At 46.5% G+C, this 20,190-nt stretch overlaps 1 long non-coding RNA gene across 1 annotated transcript in view; it reads right to left on the reverse strand.

The window, feature by feature from the left end:
• LOC310742625 overlaps positions 1 to 20,190 on the reverse strand; it is a 657,991-nt gene that overhangs the window by 88,698 nt on the left and 549,103 nt on the right. The window lies entirely within an intron of this gene.

Raw genomic sequence — 20,190 nt, forward strand, 5'->3', positions numbered from 1 at the left:
TCCCAGGCAAAGAGGAACCCCACTGAGGACAATGGGAGAGAAATGAATGAGGTCACTGGAGGTGCGTAAACCGCTCCGTTGGAATGAGGGGATCTAAGAGGAGGCTGACTTTGGCCAGGATCCCTTCCATGTAAATGAATAGGAGTCATCCAAGAGCTCTGCCCTGCCCTGGTCTTGGGAAACTCCGGATTCATTTCTGTGGACTTCCCTGAGGACTCCTTCCTGGTAGAAATGGCCTATTGCAACCATTCATTTCTCCATAGGCGTTCAGTGAAAATTCTTTTAATTTTTTTAATGCCCTTCTCTCTTAAAACTCCCTGTAAACATTTGCGCAGGAGACTTTCTCGGTGGAATTTGCCTTTCGCGCTGCACAGCCTCATTCTCAAATCCGCTTGCTCCGAAGTAAGTTCGAGGAGGCGGCTCACCCTCGAACTTACGGGATTGCAGCGTTTTTGCGATTTCCAAGAGAGAGGGAAGCGAAGCAAGGATCAGAGGCTTTGCTCTTGATTTGCATTAACTGAGAAAATATAGAAAGCAATTCTGTTTAAATCGAGCAAATATATTCTGTTTGAATCACACACAGAGAGTTTATACTATCTGCTATCATCACCCACACAGCTGAGTTGGGACAAACATCTCTCTATACGATAGAATTACTCCTGGGAGAGAAAGGTTGATGTACCACGAGGACGGGACTCAAATGCATTCTGCGGGAGCTGTCATGAATTGAGGCGAGCACATGTTTCTTCTCTGTGTGGTCCTCCAAGCAAGTTCTCATGGGGCCTCTTGACTGATGAAGCCCCTTCACACCAAAAACTCTATCTCTGGTCTATTTTGGGTCTCTGTTCTGACTGTCAGCAGATATCTGGAGCGGCCTCGGTCTTTTCCCAGTTATCCTTTTTAACTGGAGGTGCCAGCTGTGGAACTGGGAGCCTCCGGCGCTCGCAGCATGTTCTCTACTACTCACCTGACCTGCGCCGTCTATTGCTTTCCCATTGCAGGGTCGCTTCTGCAACGCGTCCATTGCTTCTGCAACCCTCGCCATGTTATAAAGCAGATTCTGGCTCTGGAGTCCTTGAACTCCGGCCCTGAGAAAGCTGGGCCCACTGAAAGTTATGGTTGCTGAATTCATAGAACTGTAGAGTTGGAAGGGACCCCGAGGGTCATCTAGTCCAACCCCTGCAATCCAAGAACTGGCCCACAGCTGTCCCGCGGTGGGCTCCAGCCACCAACCTTCTGGTAAACAGCCAGACGCACTGACCCATCCTATGCACCTGAGCCTCGTATTGTATTCAAAAGGGTTTATTTCCAAGTACTGCAAATGTGCACAGGACTGGAACCTTGTGGGTAATTAACTTTCTCTAAACCGGGGCCAATGACTTGAAATTGATTTCCATTCAAATCCACGGGGAAGGTCGGTGCTAGATCATCCGCCTATGCGCGCAAAACGTCCCAGGTTCAATCCCCGGCCTCCCCAGGCAGGATTGGGAGTTTCTCCTGTCGGAAACCCCGGAGAGCCACTGCCAGCCCGTGTAGACAATACTAATCAGGAGGGCCAATGGACTGACTCGGTATAAAACAGTTTCCTACGGCCCAATGATGGAACTCGCTTCCAAGCAAATGTGTTTAGGTTAACGTGAGACGTCTGTACCATTGCATCCACTGGGATTTACTTCTGAGCAGACACGCACTGGCTCTCTCTGCAAGTCTTGCTGAAGCTCGTGGCAACAATGGAACCAGATGGAGCAGCACATTTAATACTACAATTAATACTACATAACCCCCTCCCTTAAATTCATTAAATGATTATAACTAATCACTCCCATTTTGAATACACAGCATTTTAAAGTTGGGTTTCATTTCACTTGCTGATGTTTCCCTTCTTTGCACTGGTTAAGGTCCCCTGAATACTTTATCCACTTCTCTTTCTAAAATTAGCTCTCTTATCTTTTTAGGGACCCTTGGGATTCCAATGCGAATCGACACTACCTTCGGGGTTTAATTGCATACTTTATATTCACCCCCACCCTTTCATACATACAGTTTACAATATTTAGCTTTTCTCTGTCAAAGCATGGAGAACCCCCAGGACGTCTAAAGAACGTGGTGGTCCTTTTCAAGGCCTCTGCGGCTCCTTCCGGGCCAAAGGCATCTCCCCGCTTCCTCCAAGCTGTCTTCGCAAAACTTTGCAAAACGTCTTTGTCCGAAATAAAGTTGACCAGCCGCTCAGCACTCGCCTTATTACGCCTTATACGAGGACTCCGACTCTTTGAAAACAGGCATGGAGCTGAACGGAAAGCTATGGATCAAACCTAGGCATGTTTCCTCGGGAGTAAGTCCCACCGCGTTCAGTAGGAATTATTCCCAAGGAAGGATGGATCTTAACTGAGGCTCCAGTCCTAACACACACACAACGCCATTGTGTTACTACTCAGGAGTAAATCCCTTTGAATCAATGGGGCTTTCTCCTGGGTTAGCATGCATAGGATTGCAGCTTACAGAGGTTCTGAGCCTCTGAAGTCCTCTTGGGCGAGGCGCTTCCTTTATCAGTTCCACGCCTTGCAGAACTTCCACGTAAGAGGAATCTAAGACGCTGGAGTCCTCTCTGTGAGACAGCGCTGAGCAGGTCGACTTGAACAGTCACTATTCTGGGCACCTTGGCAGCCTGCTGGCAGGCGGGAATTAGCCGCTTTAGCAAAGCAAGTCAAATCCATGTGGGAGAAGGCTATGAATGGCCACTAGCCACAAGGGCTATGCTCTCTGTCTCCACTTTTGGAGGCAAAAATGCTTCTGAACGCCAGTTGCTGGAAACCACAGGAACCGAGAAGTGCTCTGGTGCTCCGGTCTTGCCTGAGGGTTTGCCACTTTGAGAGCTGGATGGTGGACCATTATTGGCCTGATCCAGGGCCGGATTTAGGTTTGATGAGGCCCTAAGCTACTGAAGGTAATGGGGCCCTTTATATGTCCAGCTGTCCTTTGTCAACAACAAATTGTCCCTGTGTTTTGTGTTGAATAGATGCTACATGGTCATTTATGGACCTCATAGGTATCTAGGTATTTGCACATAACAAAATATGTATCTTATCAAAGTAATTGTTGAACTGAAATACAATTAAGAAGAAGTATATCAATAATAATAATAATAATAATAATAATAATAATAATTTATTTGTACCCCGCCCATCTGGCTGGGTTTCCCCAGCCACTCTGGGCGGCTTCCATAGAAACCAAAAATACACTAAAATATCACAGATTAAAAACTTCCCTGAACAGGGCTGCCTTAAGATGTCTTCTGAATGTCAGGTAGTTATTTATGGCTTTGACATCTGATGGGAGGGCGTTCCACAGGGCGGGCACCACTACCGAGAAGGCCCTCTGCCTGGTTCCCTGTAGCTTTGCTTCTCGCAATGAGGGAACCGCCAGAAGGCCCTCGGCGCTGGACCTCAGCTTAGCTTATGCGTAAATCCGGCATTGGCCTGATCCAACAGGCTCTTCTGATGGTCAGATATGCTGGGAGAAGCTTCATCTGTTGAGCATGATACCGTCTCTCTCTCCAGGACCACAGGAAGCTGCCGTATACCGAGTCAGTACAGTGTGCAACGTGGGTCCCTATATGGCACGTACAACCAACAATAGGACTCACAACTGTATGAGTGTACTATATGCTGCAATAATGTTGGTTGGGCATGTTATACTGAGTCAGATCATTGGTCCAGCTAGTCCAGAATTGTCTAATGGACTAGTAATAGATCTGCAGGGGTGTAGACCGGAGTCCCGTCATCACATTTGGAGATTTTGGGGGGTTGAACCTGAGATCTTCTGCATGGAAAGCAGATGCTTTGTCACAGAGCTTTCCTTCAGACCTCCCCCTTCAAGGCTAGCGAGGCTTTCCCGGTGGAAAGAAAGATGGGGAGGAAAGGATGGACTCCCTCCACCAGCAGAGACCTCCATCTCAACAGGGCAGGCTGGAATCTCTGGCGTTAGACGGAGATGGAGAAAGAGGGAGAGGGGATGGGAAGAAGAGATTCTGGAATCAAGATTCGAGTTCTGCAGCAGCAGAATGGATGAAAGCCGGAGGAGACTAGAATTCCCCAAGCAACTAGCCTCTATACAGGCGACCAGCAAGCTGGCTGGCTGGGCTGCCATTGGCGCGTCCCTTCCCTGACGTTGACGCGGGAGGTGTAGTCTAAAACATCTGGAAGGCATTGGGTTGGCCAAGCGGGCCTGCTGCAGCACAGATGGAGGGTGACCTTTGAGCAGGGGTGATGGGTGAAGGCCAGGACCTCGCCAGGATCCTTGGCAACAAACAGTTCTGCTTTACGCACGCATCCTTAAAAGGGGCGGTGACTTTCGGGGTAGGGGAGAACAGTCATGAAGTTCTCAGATGATTCCTGCATCCGACGCTTCACTTTCCCTTTTCTTCTATCGGAGGTCTTGGTGTATTCCCTGCAAGACAGCAAAGTGATAAGCCTCGTGGAAGTTCTCTTGCGCAAGCCTCATTGAGGGTGGGGAAGAGAACTAGATAACTTCCTGGGGGAATGTGCCTAAATGCTACTTGTTCAAAAAAATAATAATATCAAAGCGATTTATAGCATTAAAACATACATTCCTAACTCCAGTTACTTGGGAGTAAGCCTCGTTGAATTCAGTAGGACTTACTTCAGAGTAGACATGGTTACGGTTGGGCTGTAAAATACTACTGCTGTTTTAATTTAGTCTGCACTCAGGGAATGCTGGAAGGATTTCAAAAACCACTCACCTTTCCCTATAAATGCGATTTCCTCCCTGCATTAGGATTAAGGACCCCATAATATGCTATCAGCATTTATCTTATTAAATGCACAAAACTCATTGTCTTTTAATTTTGTTAAGAGAAAGGTATGTTCATGTCTGTTCACACACACACACACACACGCTCCAAATAACTCCTGCCTTTATTTTCCTGGTATGTTTAATGATGCGAGATTTGTTACTCGCACCCAATGAATTCACATGGTGTGTAGTTAACTAGGTACAAATCCCCACTCACCCAGTTCACTGGATAACATTAGCACAGTCACTCTCCCTTAGCCTAAGCTCCCTCAGAGGGTTGTTGTGACTCTGAGAAAAGTCAGGAAAATAAATATTACGCACAGGTAAATCTTGCTGGAGGAGAGCGATGCGGGAGCTTCTCTATAACAATTACATCTGCCCAGATTTTAGACGCAACTGCTTTGGAGAGCGTTGGCACCCCAAATCTCTAAGCACCAGTGTACTGCTGAGACTATTTCTATCCATTGCATTTAGTCTCAGAAGTGGGCAGAAAAAGACACACTTTTTTCTCTGGCTGCCTCGAGTGGCTAATCGTTTCATTTCTACAGGTGAGTGACTCAGTCAAAGTTTAGCACTGGCAAACCCTACGTGACTTTCAACGGGAGGATTAAGCAGGCGATTCAAAAGAGCAACAGGTCGGTAATAGACACGCTTAAGTGAGTCTTGCCTTTTAAGCAAAGCTGCAGATCAAGCTGACTCCTTCTTATTGAAATCAATGAACGGCAAGAAACCAGCTTTTTTTGGTGGGGACATAGATCTATATCACCATGTACCAGAGAAACAGTATCGTATGCTGGATGGAGTGTCAGAGGACAAACGTGGAGTTCTGTGTTCAAATCTTCCATCAGCCAGGCTGCTGACGGGGTGAGCCAATCAGGAGCTCTGTCTCAGCCAGACCTACCTCAGAGGGTTGTTCTGAGGATAAGGGGGCTGGGGGAAGGGAGGTAGGGAAGGAAAACAATACATATTGCCCTGATCTCCTTGCAAGAAGGGCGGGATAAAAATGGGATAGATGACCACTAGAAACTTGGGACCACCCAATTATATTATATTGTTTTGAGAATTGGGGCTGACGCAAGGAAGTGCTTATTCACCAGTAGCATAACTAAGTCGCATCAAGGAATTCAGTGCTAGGAGTTGTGGTGTTGGCTACTGGCTTAAGTGAAGTTTTAAAGTATTAGACAAACTTGGTTATTAGGCACAGTGTGCAACAGAACCATAGCTGTCAACTTTCCCTTTTTTTGCGAGGAATCCTATTCGGAACAAGGGAATTTCCCTTAAAAAAAGGGAAACGTTGACAGCTATGCACAGAACCTCCATGTGCAAGTGCTGTATATCTCAGGCTCATAGGGACCAACAAAGGTGGAGTGTGGACTTCATATCCCGCTTGTGAGCTTCTCAGAGGCACGCATTTGGTTGCTGAGGGAAACAGGATGTTAGATCAAGTGGGACTTATCCAGTCATCTGGGGATTTGAAGTTTATCACCATCAGACTCTTTCCTTCTTTGCCTTCTGCATCAGGTGAGGCTGTGGAAGTCTGAACTGGTGTCTTGATTCAGTAATGGGCCAATTCAGATGAGGGCCAATAAACTAATGATGAAGCCAAACCAGGTGGAGACGATGTGGGTAGTTGCTTGTTGATCCCAGAGAGATGGTCTTCAACCTATTCTGGATCGGGTTGCACTTCCCATCAGAGAATAGGCTCACTACTTGGGGTGCCTATCCAGCATTGCTGCTAGAGGCTCATGGGATGCTTTTTACCAGCTATCTCTAGTTCATCTGCTGTGGCTGCTTCTGGACAGAAACAGTCTGGTGTTTCATGCTCTCGTAACCTCCCAGCTGGATTGCTGCAATGTGCTATATGTGGGGCTACCCACAATGCTATCTTCAGAAGCTGACTGGGTGGGCATTTGAATCTTACTCCACCACTGGCAATGGAGCAGGCTAGCTGAAGGGGCACTGGCACATGCAGTTCTGTCCTCCAACACCTCACGGCACTGCCACTCCTGAGTCTGCCACCTGAAGCAGCTTCTTCCCTCTGCCTAATGGTAGGGTTGGCCTTGAATTGGTCCTAAGCTTCTGTCGGAACAGCTGTCTCAGCGTTGACCTTGAAGCACATGGAGATTGAAAAGGACCAGTAAGGTTATGGAGGCAGGACCATGGAGAGCTCCTGTGTAGCCATGCCAGGGGGTTGAGGTGTGTAGTGTGGGGAATAGCAGGAAAGAAGGCCAAATGAGCACTCAGCAGTACAGACAGCCAGGTGGGTTGAGGGAGGAGAGGCTGACATAAGAACACAAGAAGAGCCTACTGGATCATAACCAAGTCCTATCTGGTCCAGCATCCAGTTCTCACAGTGGTTACCCAGATGCCTCAAGCAAGATCTGACCACACAAGCCCTCTCCCCTCCTGTGGTCTCCAGTTGTTGTTGTTGTTGTTGTTTAGTCGTTTAGTCATGTCCAAACCTTTGTGACCCCATGGACCAGAGCACACCAGGCACTCCTGTCTTCCACTGCCTCCCGCAGTTTGGTCAAACTCATGCTGGTAGCTCCGAACTGTTCTGGTATTTCCCCCTCATTCCCTCATAAAAGATAAGACACAACACAGTCTTCTATAAAAGTATAGAAGAGTTTACTCACATTCTGTTCACAATCGGATCCCAGAAGGTAGACTTAGCTTAGAAAAGTAACATACACCTGGAAACTATCTCATAAGGAGACAGTCCCTTTGTCCTCTCTTGGCTGGAGGCCAAGAGAGCATCTTTGGCTAAGTAGATGTTGCTTCTTTGATGAAAGAGCCATAGAGAGAGAGATGGATGTCCTGCCCTGTGCTTTTGTCATTACCTGCACAGGTGAGGCCACGCCCATCTCTAGTCACATGCAGAGGAAGTCTGTCACAGCCCAGAAGGAAACAGGAAGTTTACCTGCTGGCTGGACAAACATTCCTCCCCATGTGTAAACATGTTCACTGTAGGAATGCTGTACTTGACTGCTCTTGTGTTTCACATCCCACATGCATGCACCTTGTCTTGTGGTTGATTATTCAGGGCAGGATTTACCTGGGCCTCCTCAATATTTTATTCAAGTTGGCACCCCTGTCCCTCTCTATCCTCCATCCAGACAAGCAAAGAGCATTATCACAGTTCAAGGACATTTTCTTTGGGGTGCAAAGAAAGACCCATGAGGTCTGTAGCCTGGGGAGAGCATTGATGATCAGAAAAGAGAGGCCTTTGGGCCTGCATTTGTCTCCCAGGACCAGAGATTCCTGGCCGCTGCTGTAGGCCCATTCACTCTGGGAGAACCAGGCCCCCCTCCAATATTGTATTGGGGTGGCAAAAGGGACCTCGCCTCCTAGGAGTTGGCTCCTATGGAGAGGGGTGAGTGTATGTAGAAATGAGCCCAGCTAAAATTTTACAGCTGTTGTTCTACCCTCTTCTGCCCTGGACCCCACCCACACAGGGGGTCCCAAGAAGGGAATGTGGCCATAGGGGCTGAAAAGCATTCTGCACCCCTGGTCTATAAGGAAAGCTCGTACCAAACTGGGCAAAGAGTTGCCATGATGATGAGTAACTTATGAAAGGAGGTTGTGGACTCCCCTTCCTTGGAGGTTTTTAAGTAGGGGCTGGATGGCCATCTGTCATGGATGCTTTAGCAGGGGGTTGGGGGTAGATGAGTTTGGACTAGATGAGCTTGGGGTCCCATCCAGCTCTACAAATCCATGACTCTACGATGGAAGCATTTTGAAGGCTTTGTAATGTAAAGGCCTTTGGCTACTTCTTCCCTGGATAAACGTTATATTTTTTAAAAATGTATTTTTATTAAAATTTTCTTGATTTACAGAAGTATGTGTAATGTCTCTCGTATTTTTTCCATGTAACATTTTTACAAATCAGTTTCATTTGTTGAGACATTAGGAAGAAAAGGGGAAGAGGGGTGGAAGATGGGTGGGGTTGGGGTCAGGTGGCGATGTTTCTATTTTACTTAATATATGTGGGGTTTTGTGTCAGCGTCGCTTGTGCAGGTTGTCTGCTATTCACTTGTGTTCCTTTGGTGGTGAGAGTAGTTGGGGTTGGCCTAGGGTGTGGATGTTTGTTTGTGATTGGCTGTGGTGATCTTTGTTTTCATGTGTGAGTGGGTGGGTGTTTTGGATCAGGTTAGCCATATTGATTTGTATGCTGTTGGTGAGTTTTTGTCATTGTCTTGTTGGGCTGTGTATGTGATAAAGGGGAGCCATAAATGTTGTTTTTATATAGTTGCCTGAAAGTTGTTTATAGTTAGGCAGGCTGGCGTGTGTCTAAAATCAGGTATTTGGTATGCAGCGTGGAGGTATAAAAGTACCCTGCACATGCTCAGAGACACCACCGCCTCCCTTGCTGCACATGGAAAGAGGGGTCTCTGAAAGCTGGCAGCCCCCAGCCCCTGATTCATTCAAACCCCTCTGCCACCGAGGCTGGCCTGAATGCTGGCATTTCCGCCCCAGCAGCTGTTTGGCAAGGCGCCCTTCCCTGCCCCCACCCTCGACCAGGGAGAGCCCAGAGCGAGGCGAATTCCTTAATGGGAACTTTGTTCCGGATTGTGGGAGAGGCGACGCTTCCCGGGGAAGCGCCATTAGCAACGCCTCGGAGGAGGGAGGGGCCGGATCCGGCTGGTCCTGGAGTTCAGCAGGAGAGGGGGGAAAGGAGGGCGCAGCCGGGAGCTGATCTCCATCCCTTGAGGGTGCTCTCTGCGCGCCCCTCTTTCTGCGTGGAGAAGAGCTGATTTGCTGGAGAGAGCAGAAAGGAAACGCAGCCCAGGGGGAGGGAGAGCGAGCCGGGGCCACGTGGATGGCCGGGGAGCTGCTGGAACCAGCACTGGCTCATTATGGCCGGAGCTAATTGCCCTGAGCATTTAATCCAACCTCTCGGCACGCGCTGGGAATGGGTGGGATGTGTGTGGCTGGCTGATGACGCGCGCACAGGCGCACCAGGACTGCCAGAACAAATACTTCTGTGGAGAGGGATAAAGCAATATAGGAAGCATACCGAGACAGCAGCATCTTAAAAAGCAGAGACATCACCTTGCCAACAAAGGTCCATATAGTAAAAGCTATGATTTTCCCAATAGTGATGTACGGAAGTGAGAGCTGGACCATAAAGAAGGCTGATCCCCGAAGAATTGATGCTTTTGAATCATGGTGCTGGAGGAGACTCTTGAGAGTCCCATGGACTGCAAGAAGAACAAACCTATCCATTCTTAAGGAAATCAGTCCTGAGTGCTCACTGGAAGGACAGATCCTGAAGCTGAGGCTCCAATACTTTGGCCACCTCATGAGAAGGGAAGACTCCCTGGAAAAGACCCTGATGTTGGGAAAGATGGAGGGCACAAGGAGAAGGGGACGTCAGAGGACTAGATGGTTGGATAGTGTTCTCGAAGCTACCAGCATGAGTTTGACCAAACTGCGGGAGGCAGTGGAAGACAGGAGTGCCTGGCGTGCTCTGGTCCATGGGGTCACGAAGAGTCGGACACCACTAAACGACTAAACAACAACAACACCGAGACAGACCCTTGGCCTATCTAGATCAGGATAGCCCAGTACGCTGACTGGCAGAGGCTTCCTGGGATTGCGGAGAGAGTAGAACTAAAGTGGTTCTCCGCGCAGCACAAAGTTAGACTATGAAAGTCTCTGCCACAGTGATGGCCATCCAATTGGATGGCTTCCAAAGATGGTTGGACAAATCCATGGCAGATGTGGTTATCAGTGGCTACTGGCTATGATGGCTATAGAATCACAGAATCGTAGAGTTGGGACACCAAGGGTCATCTAGTCCAACCCCTTGCAACGCAGGAATAATAAAAAAACTCTCTCTCCACTGCCAGATGCAGTGATGCTCCTTCTGAATATGAGCTGCTGGAACTGCAGGAGGGGAAAGTGTTCTGGTACCTGGGTCCTGCTTGCAGACTGGCCAATGTAAGAACAGGTTGCTGGACTAGATGGGCCATTGCCTTATGACAGGTGATGGGCCCAGACTTACCTGGAGATGCTGGGTGTTTGGGCTGACCTTTAAAGCCCTCAATGGCCTTGGCTATGTATACCTGAAGGAGTGTCTCCACTCCCATCATTCAGCCCGGACACTGAGATCCAGCTCCGAGGGCCTTCTGGCGGTTCCTACACTGTGAGAAGTGAAGCTACAGGGAACCAGGCAGAGGGCCTTGTGTCAGGAAGTTTTCAATGCTTGATGTGTTTTTATATTGTGTTGGAAGCTGATCAGATTAACTGGGGCAACCCAGCCAGATAGGCAGGATAATAATAATAATGACAATGATAATAACAATAATAATATTAATAAATTTTATTTAGACCCCGCCCTCCCCAGCCAAGACTGGGCTCAGAGCGGCTAACACCAAATATAAAAACAATTGATTGAAATACAGCTTAAAAAACAAGATTAAAATACAACATTAAAACATTAAAATGCAGCTTCATTTCAGTGGAAACTCAATCAAAAACTTTTTGGGGGATAAAAACGTCAAGTCTTCACCAAGGCTAGCTATCCAGACTGGTCCTACATGGGCCAGAAAAAGCCACGGAAGTCCCCAAATAAGAGTTCCAACACAGAAGGAGAAAGGAAAAAAGAAAGAGGCGGAGGGAATCAAATTGATTCCAAGCCAAAGGCCAGGCAGAACAGCTCTGTCTTACAGGCCCTGTGGAAAGAAATTCTGCAGGGCCCTGGTCTCATGAGACAGAGCATTCCACTAGGCCGGAGCCAGTGTTGAAAAGGCCCTGGCTCTGATTGAGGCTAATCTGACTTCCTTAGGGCCCGGGACCTCTAGGGTATGAGTAATAGATGATGGTGGTGATATTCAGTCCTTGGCATCTCCAGGAAGAGCTGAGAGTGAATCCTGCCTAGAGAGTCTCTGCTAAATGTACAGTGTAGACAGTATTGAGCTAAATGGACCAATGAGCTTGTGGGATGTGAAACACATAGCAGTCAAGTACAACATTCCTAGAGTGGACATAAAGAGGGATGTTTGCACCAGCCAGTAGATAAACTTCCTGTTTCCTCCTGGGCTGGGACAAACTTCCTCTACTAGTGACCAGAGGTGGGTGTGACCTTACCTGCCCAGGTAACAAAAGTGGCAAGGCAGGCAGCACACCTCCCCTTCTCCATCTTGATTTCGTTGAAGAAACAACAGCTCTTCAGCTAAGAGATGTCCTGTTGACTATCAGCCAACAAGTGACAGAGGAACTATCTCCATATGAGATAGATTCCACATGTATATACTTTTGTAACCTAAGTCTGCCTTCAGGGATCCAATTGTGAACTGATGATACTGTGAGTAAACTTCTTTTTTGCTGACTTCAAATAAGATTGTCGCGTCTATTCTTTTTAAGAGGGACAAAAGGGAAATACCAGGAATCTTATATTGAAAGGCTAAAACTAGCTTGCAACAAGCAAACCACTGTGCATTTAAGAGGGGGGTGTTAAAACTCTGCTAAGCTATAGAACTTGCTAGCGCAAGTTAGGAAGGATATTATTAAACAATATATCCTCTACTGCCTCCTCGAACATTCCCACAGAGCTGAATCAGAATATGGTAGCTTCATAAGTTCTATAGGACATGTCTAACCTAGGTCCATTGATTTCTGCTTCGAATAGCACTTAGTTGGTTGGACACAGCCCATTGTTTTGACTGTTGTGTCGTACATATTGCATATCTACTGTATATATTTAGGTTTTTACTGCTTGTAATTAGTTTTATTTTTGTATACTCAGTCGGTAAGTTGCTTTGGGTTGCATTTGTGAGTGAAGCCACTACTAAATATTAACCACCACTGCCACCATATTTATTGTGTAGTATATGCTATTCACTGCTTTGTAAGGCTTAGGGCCCCAAAAGTGGTATATAAATAAACTATAATGTACAAAAAAAAACCCTATACCATACTATCAGACCCTCCAGGGGTCCCCATTTCCCAGAGACAGTCCCAGATTTATAGAAGCTGTCCCAGTTTCTGATTTGATCCTGGAATGCCCCACTTTTCCTTAGGACATCCCAATTTCATCAGAGAAATGTTGGAGGGTTTGGAATTATGCAACTTCTGAGCCAAGGAGATAAGTAACTATATAACTTTTAGAAGACATCTGAAGGCAACCCTGTGTAGGGAAGGGTTTTTTATTTTCTAAAAAAAGTTTAATGTTTTATTATGTTTTTATATATCTTGGAAGCTTCTCTGAGTGGCTGGCTCAACCCATTCAGATGGGTAGAGTATAAATAATAAAATTACAGTGATACCTCGGGTTAAGTACTTAATTCATTCTGGAGGTCCGTTCTTAACCTGAAACTGTTCTTAACCTGAGGTACCACTTTAGCTAATGGGGGCTCCTGCTGCCATTGTGCTGCCAGAGCACGATTTCTGTTCTTATCCTGAAGCAAAGTTCTTAACCCGAGGTACTATTTATGGTGCTGGAGGAGACTCTTGAGAGTCCCATGGACTGCAAGAAGATCAAACCTATCCATTCTTAAGGAAATCAGCCCTGAGTGCTCACTAGAAGGACAGATTGTGAAGCTGAGGCTCCAATACTTTGGCTACCTCATGAGAAGAGAAGACTCCCTGGAAAAGACCCTGATGTTGGGAAAGATGGAGGGCACAAGGAGAAGGGGACGACAGAGGATGAGATGGTTGGACAGTGTTCTTGAAGCTACCAGCATGAGTTTGACCAAACTGCGGGAGGCAGTGGAAGACAGGAGTGCCTGGCGTGCTCTGGTCCATGGGGTCACGAAGAGTCGGACAAGACTAAACGACTAAACAACAACAACAACTATTTCTGGGTTAGCAGAGTCTGTAACCTGAAGCATATGTAACCTGAAGCGTATGTAACCCGAGGTACCACTGTACTGTTATTATGGAATAGGAACATCCCTATTTTCATGGGAGAAATGTTGGAGGGTATATAACTACGCATCATTTTATAAACCACTTTCCTGCCTCCATTTGGTCTTCTCCCCCCATCCACTCCTCTAAACTCAAACCCCCAAATGCTGTAGTTTTTCCTTGCTTTTCACCATGACAGAGCAGCTTATGTTGCTGGCATGGCCTTCCCACAGCAGCCCGGAGGGCCCAGACAGCTGCAAGTAGAGGAAGCTTGTTGGCAAGCCCTAAAAATGTCCAGACCTTCCCCTCCCCGTGTTAGAAAGAGAAGGGGAAGGTGGTGAAGGAAGGAGGAAGGGAGAGGAAGACAGAAGGAAGAGGATTTGAGATCTGGCCTTGCTAGGGAAAAGTGGAAGGCACTTGCTTGAAACTTTTTTTCCTTAAAAAAAGAGGAGAAGGATTTATTTTCTCCAGTCGTAAATCTTGTCTCTTTGTTCCTCTGCCCAACGAAGCATGATAAAGTCCTTTTCCATAAAGTATTCAGTATTAAAGCCACAAAGCTCACCCAATCAGGAGCCATCTGCTTCTACCGTAACAGCAGCTCCCAAAGCAGGAGGGGGAAATGAGCCCAGAGAGAAAGGGCACTACTGTGTTTGGGGCTGGGAGGGGGGACACACACAAACGAGGAAGCTCTGAATAGCGGTGGAAGCCCTTTAGATTTCCTTGTAAATCTGTATCTATAGAGACAGAGGAAGAAAGGAAGCATTATATTGATACAACAATTGTAAAACAAAAAAACAAAAAGGGACGAGGCATCGAAAGGGCAAGGGGAGCGCGCATCAGAGGTCCCCGCGTGAAAGGGGGGGCTAACAGATTTATAGAAACCTTTAATTGGTTTTCAATCGCAAGATAAAGAGGTTGAAGCAAAACAGAGGAGAGTGGCAAAATGTTTCACATTCGTCAGCCCAGTGCGAGCTCCATTCAAGCGGCAGCCAGTAATTTCTCTCCCTCCTTCCTTTTTTTGTGACTAAGTGCCCCTTGTCTGGTTTGGAGTGGGGCTCCCATTCTCTCCACCCCAATCTCTGTCATCCAAAATTTACACAAGTTCCAAGAGGATATGAAACAGAAGAAGAAAGAAACCAAGAACCTGATGCTACCTGGGAGACTAATACATGCCTTGTGTGGCAATGAAGTTCATCAGGCAATAGCCTACTTTGTGAGATGCACAAACTGGAATGCAAAGATCTCGAATGTATGTATGTATACATTAAGGACTGGACCCCTTCTTGCTCCACTTGCCATTCCCCTTACATTACACCCTCCCAGTAGTTCTCAAACTTTTTTTCATTGGGCCACACTTTCAGAATAATAATTTACATGTGCCACACCAGATTTTTTTTATGTACAGTGGACGCTTGGGTTGCGAATGTGATCCGTGAGGGATGCATGTTCACAACCCGCCGCAGCGCATCTGCGCACGCGCGGGTTGTGATTCGGCACTTCTGTGCATGCGCAAAGCGCAATTTAGCACTTCTGTACATGTGTGACCGCCGAAACCCAGAAGTAACCTGTTCATAGTACTTCCGGGTTTCAGCGGTCCGCAACCTGAAAAAATGCAACCTGAAGCGGCTGTAACCCGAGGTATGGCTGTATAAGAAATATATTGGGAGGGGGGACAATTCGTAGCAGTGCTTGATTTATAACACACGACACAACTACTTTATAATATGATCACGAGACATCCAGGAAGTATAAAACGATGCAGCTACATAAGAACACGAATCATTCTCAAAATTGTTTTTGCTGCGTAATCTCATTTATATTAGGTCTAATTTGACACACAAAAGACCTCTCCTCTTCACATCAACACAAATATTAGCCTTTCTCTTTTCTGATCTTTCAGGTTTGTCAGAGTTGAAAATCCCTCTTCACAACAATATGTCATGGAGAACTGTAGAAGAACAGCCAATGCTCTTGAAGAGAGGCATGGATACTGGTTCTGGTTGTATATCCATACTACACTGGGATGTTTAAATGTTTCCTTGATTGTTGTTGAAACCATAGTTGCCATGCTCTCCTGCCACACCAGTGAGGGGCATCACCCCCTTTGAGAACCACTGCCCTAGAGCTTCCGTACTCAAACCTCTCCCATTGTTTAAAACTGCCATTAAAAATGGACCATATAAATATGGCTGTGGGAATGTTGAGGGTAGCAGGAGAGGATATATTGTTTATTAATATCCTTCCTAACTTGCGCTAGGGACATGGGAGGCACTGTGGTCTAAACCACAGAGCCTAGGATCAGAAGGTCAGCGGTTCAAATCCCTGTGACAGGGTGAGCGCCCATTGCTCTGTCCCAGCTCTTGCCAACCTAGCAGTTCGAAAGCACGTCAAAGTGCAAGTAGATAAATAGGTACCGCTCCAGTGGGAAGGTAAACAGCGTTTCTGTGTGCTGCTCTGGTTTCACCAGAAGCGGCTTAGTCATGCTGGCCACATGACTTGGAAAAACTGTCTGCGGACAAACGTCGGCCCCCTTGGCCAGTAAAGCGAGATGAGTGCCGCAACCCCAGAGTCGTTCGCGACTGGATTTAACTGTCAGGGGTCCTTTACCTTTACCTTTTCCTAACTTGTGCTAGCAAGTTTGTTCACTTAGCAGAGTGCATTCCCCTTGTTATGCACAGCAGAAAGCTGGTTGCAAGCTCATTAGAACCTCTTACTATAATGCAATTCAATCTGCCTCCTATTCATAGTTAACAAAAAGTACCGTATTTTTCACTCTATAGCACGCACCCGACCATAACATGCACATAGTTTTTAGAAGAGGAAAACAAGAAAAAAATATTCTAAACGAAACAGCGGATGTATGATTTTTGTGGTTCATGCTGTGGCCACAGACATGTGATCTGATGGTGAGTTTGGGGTAGCCCAATGCAAAAATCCTGAGGATCCATGTGGATCCATGCTTTGTAACCACGTTTTTGCACCACTGCGGCCCCAGGCAACAGTGGGTGCGTGATTTTTTTGGTGCAAGCTGTAGCCATGGACATGCTATGTGATCTGATGGTGAATTTGGGGCGACCCAGTGCAAAAATCCTGAGGATCCATGTGGACCCGTGCTTTGTAACCATGTTTTAAGTGGGGAGGGAAGGAAAAGCACTCAAGGGACAAGGAACACGCGTGGGGTGGGTGGAGAAGGATGCTGTTAATAATGCAGAAGAGGGGTATAAGAGGAGAAGGCTCCTCTCCTCTCCTGCTTTGCTCCTTTAAAGCAAGCAGGCTCTCTGTCCCTCTCTCCTCCCCACTCAGCGGGTCTTCTCCCGCTTTGCTATTTCAAAGCAAGCCACGGAGGAGGGAAGGAAGGGGAACCATGGATCCTCTGTTCACGACGGCAGCAGATCCCCCCGCCATCCGTAGGCATTCGCTCCATAACACGCACAGACATTTCCCTTTACTTTCTAGGAGGAAAAAAGTGAGTGTTATGGTGCAAAAAATACGGTAAGTCTACTCACAATCAGGCAGTACACAGTATCAGTCCTGAAGGCAGGCTTAAAGTTACAAATAGAAACATGTGGATTTACCCCATACAATCCAAGTGCTGCTGTTGGCTGAAAGCCATCAGAGCAGTCCTAGCTGTAAGCAGGCAAAAGGAGAAAGAGGAAAAAAGGAAGGGAGTGCTGCGTGACTCGTCCTTTTGTTACCTGGACAGGTAAGGTCACGCCCACCTGTGGTCACATGCAAGAGGAAGGATGCTCCAGGCCAGGAGGAAGAGGAAGTTCCGACTGGCTGGACCAACAATTCCCTTGCATGTCCACTCTAGCAAAACAAGGAGTGTTTTACTTGACTGCTACCCATGAATCACATTCCACACAGGCAAGCATATTTATGGTAGCATGAATGGAGTGGAAGCATTATATAATTTTCTTGTATTGAAGAACAGGGGCCGCCTACCATCTTGAAAGAGCATGTTTTACAGAGCTACAGGCAGGCAGTGCATGAGCAAATGTAATTGAAGGGCTTTTTCATACCTCTTCAGATAAGCAGTCTCCTGAATTTGAACTTTCTGATCTAATTGTTTTAGTTGTTCTTTTAGCTGATTTAATTGTTATGCTTTGCTTGCTTCATTACATTTCAATTGCGGATGTTTTTAATGTTGTGATGGAGTTGTTTCATTGTACATCTTTATGACATGTGGATATTTTAGACTTGGTTTTATACTTGTAAACCACTTGGAAGCCAATTTTGTGCATGTAAGTGGTATATTTATTTAATAACAATTATAATAATGGTAAATCTCAGTTCCTTCTATCTCCCAGATTCTACCATTATTTTAAACCACCACCTTTCTCCCTCCTCACTCCCAGGTCATGGTCACTGGTGTTGTCCAGCTGCCCTTCTCTTTTGCTCCCCTATCCCACCCTGAGTCCATGTAAATCCAGCATTGTGATGCAGTACTAAAATCCTCCAATGAGGGCTGCACAGCGACAGCCTTACATTTTTATGTATATAGGAAGATAGAGAGAAAGCACATGGGAGGTGGAAGTCTGTTCTAAAAGGTGAGGTTAAAAGAAAGAGCAGCACATCCTGAAGGAAGAGATGCTCTACATCAAGGGTAGCCAACATGGCATCCCACCATCCCTGGACATTGGTCATGCTGTGTCTAATAGGAGTCAAAGGTCAACAAGATCTGGAGGTCATCACATTTGCTACCTATGGTCTACGTCAGCAATGTCCAACCGGTTGATCGCAATCACCAGGTAGATCGCCAGGGTTCTCCAGGTCAATCGCGGGAGTAAAGAAAGAGTTTGCCCGCTATTTCCTGAGCGATCTTGACATGCCCCAACCCCAACGCTCTGCCCCATTTCCTCTGCTGGTGCTCCTGCGTTTTGCATTTTCTCACCCTCCAAAAAGTCTCCCTCCCCTAAAAGAAGCTCAACAACTCTGGTCTTCTCCCCTAAAAAGGTGCAATAACTCTGGTCCTTTCCCCTAAAAAATGTGCAATAACTCTGGTCTTTCCCCCTAAAAAAAGCTCAACAACTATGGGCAATGACAATGGGTAAGTCACTGCCAGCTTTATTATACTGGGAGAAGATCACATTCTGTATAGAGGTGGATGTGCCTGCTCTACGTGAATCAATCAATTGAAGTTAACAAGAAGCAAGGGTTGAATGAGGGCTACCAGAGGGCTATTTGGAGATAGACGTACTCCCAGATCTCATCCTAGCAAGACCCTGGGTACCTGCTGGGAAAGGAGCAGTCTTGGAATGGAATGAGAGCTGCTGGGTGGGAACAGATTCTCGGCCTGGAAGACTTCACCATGATGAGCAAGCTGCGCTTTCCTGTGCTTACACACCAGGACCAAAACTTGAACCACGTGAGATGCCATCCTGAGGATATTCTGTGGTCACTTGTGGATGCCATTTTGCTTGCTCCTAACCACAAAGTGATGAGCAGCTGGTGAAAGTACCATTAACACTTCGTGTCAGATGCTCAGGCTAAAACAATATATAAAGATAATATATGCAAACCGGGGGAATCTGGTTTATTTTTAGGAGAGTTGTGGTTGGGCTTATTAGAATAATAGAGTTGGAAGAGACATTCTGGTTCATTGGATGCCCATGAATTCTAGTGTTAATCATTACTAATTAATAAGGAAATTATTACTAACCAATAAGCTAATTATTTGTTGTGTGAATTTGTATTTTCTCTTGTCTGTCCTGAGTTAGCCATGTGAGTTGGCTTGCTTGCATGAAGCCAACTTGGTGAAAATCTCTTGGGTGCACACTTGGTTTGTATGTCCAGATCCCCTTGCAAAGAAGCCCAATGATTTCATATTCCTTCCTCTCCACCACTATTCAAAACCAAGAGGCCACCCTACTTTCACTCCAAAGCTGCCTTTGCCAATCAGGGTCCCTTCAAAAGTCTGTTGGACTACAACTCCCATCAGTTTGAGCCAGCACAAGTGTTGTCTGGCACCTCTTGAGGGCACCAGGTTGACAAAAACTTTCCATGACCACCATACCCAACAACCCAAGGCACACAAAGACACCCTCCCAAAGACAATGCAAGCCATACTCTCAATTTCGCTCTAGTGTAATTATACAGGATTAAGTGTTGAGCTATCCATTTCCATAAGAGGGAAAGGGGTTTTGGTAGAAAACACAGAGCATCAGATTATGTTAATGGTCCTCCTTTGCTTCCCCTCCCCCTTCTTATTTTGCATATGGACATTTCCCTAACAACTGGGCAGACTTTAAAGACCTGCTAACATAAATGTAGTAGGTCAGAAAAAGGCATTTGCTCGTGTAAGGGATTAATGGAGGCATTGTATAATGCTGCTTTTCAGAATTACTCTTGGGATTAAGAAGCAGATATAGCAAAGGACATATTTTGTATTCACTATCCATTTTGATTAATGTTTACTGGAGGATTTGGGGGGTGGGGGGATGAAAAACTAGTGAACTAGCTTCAGGAGCTCCATTTAGGGAAGATGGATGTGCGCTCTCTCTCTCTCTCCCTCTCTCTCTCTCTCTC

This window comes from Podarcis filfolensis (genome assembly GCF_964270895.1).
Source record: "Podarcis filfolensis genome assembly, chromosome: 9".
NCBI classification, from domain to species: domain Eukaryota; kingdom Metazoa; phylum Chordata; class Lepidosauria; order Squamata; family Lacertidae; genus Podarcis; species Podarcis filfolensis.